The sequence below is a fragment of the Sciurus vulgaris genome, assembly GCF_902686455.1.
Source record: "Sciurus vulgaris genome assembly, chromosome: 14".
In the NCBI taxonomy this organism is placed as follows: Eukaryota; Metazoa; Chordata; class Mammalia; order Rodentia; family Sciuridae; genus Sciurus; species Sciurus vulgaris.
The window spans coordinates 58,983,102-58,989,329 of NC_136475.1; positions in this window are offsets into that span (position 1 = coordinate 58,983,102).

The following is a 6,228-nucleotide window of genomic DNA, read 5'->3' on the forward strand; positions in this document are numbered from 1 at the left end:
AAAAGACAAAGAAAGGAACACTGAATATCTAAAGAAAGTAGAGAACAAGTCCTGGGGGTAGCAGGGGGTGAGATGGCAGAGGGAACCAGCAAGCACAAAGGCCCTTAAGTAGACATGTACCTGGAGTGACTGAGGAAGAGCAAGAAGTTCAGGGTCCTTAGAAAAAAGTAAATGAGGGAAGAGAGTAGGGAATGAGATTGGAGAGGCAACTGATGAGAGAAAAGGCAAACTTTAGACAGGAAGTCACTGGAAGTTTCTGAGCAAAGAGTGACATGATATGACAAGTTGACACTGCTTATGTGTCATGCACATATGTCTCCCTGGTCCCATTTGCTCTGACAGAGCAAGAGTAGACAAAACCAGTTGGAAGGTCATTGCAGTAGTCCATGTTAAAGGTGGTGACTTGGACCAGGTTGGTAGGAATGGGGTTGGGGAGAAAGAATCAAATTCTGGATGTTTTGAAGGTAGAGTCAATTTAATTTGTGAATAGATTGAATGTGAAATGTGAAACAAAGTAAGGAGTAAAAGCCTAGTGTAGTGGCAAACACTTGTATTCCCAGCAACTAGGGAGGCTGAAACAGGGGATCACGAATTCAAAGCCAGCCTCAGCAACTTAGTTGCTTAGTGAGGCCCTAAGCAACTTGGCAACACTCAGTCACAAAATAAAAATAAAAAGGGCTGGGAATGTTGTTCAGTGGTTAACTACCCCCTATCTCTGCAAAAGAAAGGAGTAAAAAAAGTACTAAAGTGTTTGGTCTAAAGCAAAGAGGGTGTTGCCATCAACTGAAATGGAGTAGTGGCAGGAACTGGTTTAAGAGAACTCATCTAGAGTATAACTTCAAACATACTTGAGTTTGAGATATTTATATCCAATTAGCAATATAATAGTTCAGGGCAAAGGTGGTCTGAAAATATAAATTTGGGCATCATCAGCATATATATCAAATGTAATGCCATGAGTTTAGATAAAATCACCTAGAGAAAATGAGGATATCAAAGAGAATAAAGAAAAATATATTTTTTTAAAAAAGCATTTTATGAGAACAAGAGAATAGGTACAGGAATTATTTTGTTAAGCTAGAACAAGAGTTGACAAACTTTGCTGTAAAGGGTTAGATAATAAAATATTTTAGACTTTGTAGGTTACACTGTCTTCAGCTACTCAACTCTGCCATTAGCCATAGACATGGACAACACCTGTATTAGTCAGGGTCCTCCAGAAAAGCAGAACCAACAGGATATTAAGGAGGAATTGGCTCCCATGGTTGTAGAGACTAAAAAGAGAAGCTTGAGGCACAGGCGAGCCAGTGGTGTAGTTCCAGTACAAACCTGACAACTTGAGAACCAGAGGAGCTAATCATGTAGGTCCCACTCGGAGATCAAAAGCCTGAGAACCAAGAGCACAAAATGTCCCAGGGTAGAAGATGGGTGTCCCAGCTCAAGTAGAGAGCATGTTCGTCTTTCCTCTACTTTTTTGTTATATTCAGACTCTCAGTTGATTGCATGATACACAGTCATATGGGTGAGGTTGATTTTCTTTACTAAGATGAAAACGCTAATCTCTTCCAAAGCATCTTCACAGACTACCCAGAAATAATGTTTAATCTAGGCACCCTAACCAGTCAAGTGGACACATAAAAGTAGCCATTGTTATACCTAATGAAAGAGAGCTGTGTTGAAATAAAAATTTGTGGACACTAGACATTAAGTTTAATATAATTTTCACATGCCACCAATATTACTCATCTTTTGATTTTTTTTCTTTCTTTCTTTTTTTTTTTTCATATTAAGCAGGTTTTATTTAAAGGTAATAATACAGACTTCTCCCAGAAGGGAGAAGGGGGCCATGGCTGATGTTCTAAAGTCCCAAGAAGTGAGCACACCCTACATCTTGATTTTTTTCAACCATTTTTTTAAAATATAAAACTCAGAGCATTCAAGAAACAGGTTAGCAGGCTAGATTTGGCCCATAGGCTGTAGTCTTCTGACTTACGAGCTCATGCATGAGATGAATGAGGGAGCACTGGAAAAATGGAGTCGCAGAAGTTTATGTCATGGATTAGAAATATTAGGTATAAAGTGACTAGTACATGATATGTGCTCGATAAATGGTAGAGGATATTAGTATTGATTTGATGTGTCATAGGTAGGAAGCTAGACAACTTTAAGAAAGTGAGATTTATAGTCAAACTAGGACCGATAGTCATGGGATTTAGCAATAACTAAACCAACAGAAGGAAGAGGATAAATGGGGTCTTAAGAGAAATAGAAAGGGGGATGACTTGAGAGGTCCCACAGTTACCAGCAAGACATACGTGGTCATAGGTGCTGTATAAAGCACACATGAGCTGGGGGTGGTGGCACATGCCTATAATCCCAGTGGTTTGGGAGGCTGAGACAGGAGGATCATAAGTTTAAGGCCAGCCTCAGAACTTAGCAAGGTCCTAAGCAATTTGTTGAGACTGTCTCAAAATAAAAAATATAAAGGGCTGGGGATATGTTTAGTGGTAAAGCATCCCCAGTTCAATCCCCTGTGCGCCGCCCCCCCCCCAAAATGCACACAAAAAGGACGAGCTAAAATGATACTTTAATTTTACAAAACATGCATGGAAACTCATTGCAGGCATGATTTACTTGTAGCCTATGAACTACAACCTTAACATCATTAAAGCAAAAGGTGCTTCAGAGCAAATGAAGCATACTTCTGTCATATAGAAGCTTTTTAAATTTATACAAGCTTATCAAACCAGAGCTAATCATGGTGTACAAATGAGGTTTGAGTTTGGGTTTACTTGTCATTCTCCTGCTTAGTTAGATAATCTTAGTGCAAGCCCTTTACCCTTTAGGACTTCACTCTTCTCTTCTATAAATGTAATGAATATACTTAAACTGATTTGAAAGCTGGAAAATATTATTCACCTTTTTGTTTCTTTCAGTTCATTCTAGATAAATAAATAAATAAAACTTCCCAGTGTCTTGGTTATAGTTTGGATCTTAAATGTCTCCCAAAAGGGCCATGAGTTGGCGGTCTGGCCCCCAGCCACAACCTTGTGGGAAGTGGTGGAACTTTTAGTAAGCAGGCCTGGGAGAGGTTAGATCACTGAGGTGTGCTATTGAAGGGAATACTGGGGCTCTGTGCCCTTCCTGTTTTTTGTTTGCTTCCCAGCCACCATGAGGGGAACAGGCATCTTCTGCCAAGTGTCTGCCATGCTGACAGAACTATGCCAAGCAACAGAACTATGGACCGAAAGCTCTGAAACCATGAGCCAAAACAAACCTTTTCTCCACTGAATAGATTTATCTCAGGTATTTGTTAGAGTAACAAAAGCTGACGAACACACCTGACCTACATATATCTTTATTATCATTATTTTGTTTCTTTTCTTTTCTTTTTTTTTTTTTTTTTTTTTTTTTTTGGTGCTAGGGATTGAACCCAGGGCCTTGTGCATTGGAGGCAAGCACTCTACCAACTGAGCTATATCCCCAGCCCCACTTTATTTATTTTCATGGTGACAGGGATTAAAACCAGAACTTGTGCATGCTAGACAAGCATTCTGCCACTGAGCTGCATTCCCAGCCCTTAATTATCATTATTTTAAAAATAAATTTATTTTATTTCATTATGGAAAATATGAAAAGTACCAAAAAAGGAGAAGTATGGTCAATAGGAATAGAAAAACATCCCCTATTTCGATAACATTTTGAAGTATTTCTTTTTTGTCCTTATGTAATTATCATTAAATTTAAAATTTCCAAACTTTTTATTACCACAAAATTTCAGCTCTCAAGCCTGCCATAAAAATAACCCCCAAATACAAAAATATATTAATATTATATAACAGGCATTGTCCTTCAGTATATAAAACAAAACCTCATAGTCTACCAACAATATATGATAAAATTTCTTGAGGATGAGCTTCAGGACTATTTTTTGATTAAAAATAAAAATCAGTTTTTGTTCTTAAAGAACAGCTGGCTGTGACTCCCTGAAGTTTTTTGCTTTACAATCTATTCTGATCCTTAGCTATAATTAATTTAGTGGAAAGATTTCATGAGGTTGAATCCACAACGCAAACACAGTCGTATGATAAAATTATGTTTTGTTACTCTTACTCTTTGTGTCTCTATGTTTTTTTAATAGTATAATTATTTTTCAAGGAGGCTATCAGATTTAGATCAAATTGTATTCCATGGCAATTATAAAACTTTTTTTTAACCACAATAAAAACATTCTCAAGAATCATCTCATAAGCTACAAGTGAATTTTATGGAATAATTGACAAAATTAAAATTCCAGTCCATCAAGATACTGTCCCTTAAAAATGCTTAAAAGGAGCTAAAGCTATCATAATGAATTGACAAATGACTGTTGAGGGTTTCCTGGCTGTTGTTTCAGTTCCCATATTTCTGTTTTGCCCTTCATAATATCATTGTTGTGATAGGGGAAAGGTATACCTAGTTAATGATTTCTGCCCCTGTTGTTTTGCCCACAGTCTCCAGAAGCCCTTTCAAATTGTTCCTTAGAATCAGATTTTACACATGCAGGCCAAATCAAAGTTGGGCCTTGGCTAGTGAATGCAACATCAGTGTCCATTGCTGGGTCCACGAACCCTTCTGTGAAAGGCAGATTGGTGTAAAGGAAAGAACATTGGACAAGGTTCCTGGATCTTAATTCTAACACTGTCCCTCTTTAGCTTTGTGTCTCTGGATGATTCCCTTAAACTAAATGAGATTTATTTTGCCTATCTGTAAGGTGAAGATAATAATGACTGGCCTGCCTACCTCTAAGAGTTATTGTGAGAAACAAGATAATGCAAGTGACAAGTGATTTATGAATTTTAAACTGCTAAGTAACTATCAAGAATTTTTTTTATCATGGTAAAATATAACATATAATTCTCTATTTTAACCATTTTTTAGGTATACATTTCAGAGGTATTTATTGTCACATCGTAGTGCAACTATTACCTAACCAACTGAAACTGTACCCATTAAGCAATAGCACCCTATTCTCCTCTCCCCTTGGGTCCTAGAAACCACCCTTCTGTATCTGTTTATCTAACTTTATTTATTTTTGTGGTACAGAGGATTTAACCCAGGGATGATCTACCACTGAGCTACACTCCCAGTTCTGTTTATTTTTATTTTGAGACAGAGTCTTGCTAAGCTACTATAGCTGGCCTTGTACTTGTGCTCCTGCCTCAGTCTCCTGAGTCAGTGGGATTTCAGTTGTGCCACCCAGCCTCGCATTACTTTCTGTATCTATGAATTTGACCACTTCAGGTACCTTATTTAAGTGGAATCATATAGTATTTGCCCTTTTCTGTCTGACTTATTTCACATAATATCACACAGTTCATCCATGTTATGGCATGTGTCAGAATTTCCTTCTTTTTAATTTTTATTAAATTCCTAAACCTTCCAGGTGTGGTGGCACATGCCTGTAATCCCAGTGACTCAGGAGACTGAGGCAGGAGGATTGTGAGTTCAAAGTCTGCCTCAGCAACTTGGTGGGACCCTGTCTCTAAAAATACATAAAAAGGGCTGGGGATGTGGCTCCATGGTTAAGTGCCCTGGGTTCAATCCCAGTTAAAAAAATTCTAAACCATATGGTAATTCCATGTTTAATATTTTGAGGAACTACCATACTGTTTCCCACAGCAGCTGCATCATTTTACATTCCTCTATCAATACTCAATAGCCATCCTAATGGTTGTGAAGTAGTATTTCATTGTGGTTTTGATTTGCATTTTTCCTAACAATCTGCAATGTTGAACATCTTTTTCCTCTTCTTCTTCTTCTTCTTCTTCTTCTTATTATTATTATTATTATTATTATTATTATTTTGGTACTGGGGATTGAACTCAGGGGCACTCAAACACTCCCCAGCCCTTTTTTTTTTTTTTTGTATTTTATGTAGAGACAGGGTCTCGCTGAGTTGCTTAGGGTCTCACTAAGTTGCTGAGTCTGACTTTGAACATGAGATCCTCCTACATCAGCCTCCTGAGTCACTTTAAAGAATGTCTTTTAAGTCCTTTGCTTATTTTTAAATAGGATTGTTTTTTGTTGTTGTTTAGTTGTAAATGTTCTTTATATATTCTGGATATTACTTCTTTATCACATATATGGTTTGCAAGTATTTTCTCTCATTTCTGAGTTGCCAGTATTTTTTATTTTTCTTATATCCTATGAAAATATTTTTAACCCTTCACTATGGAGCTTTAGCAA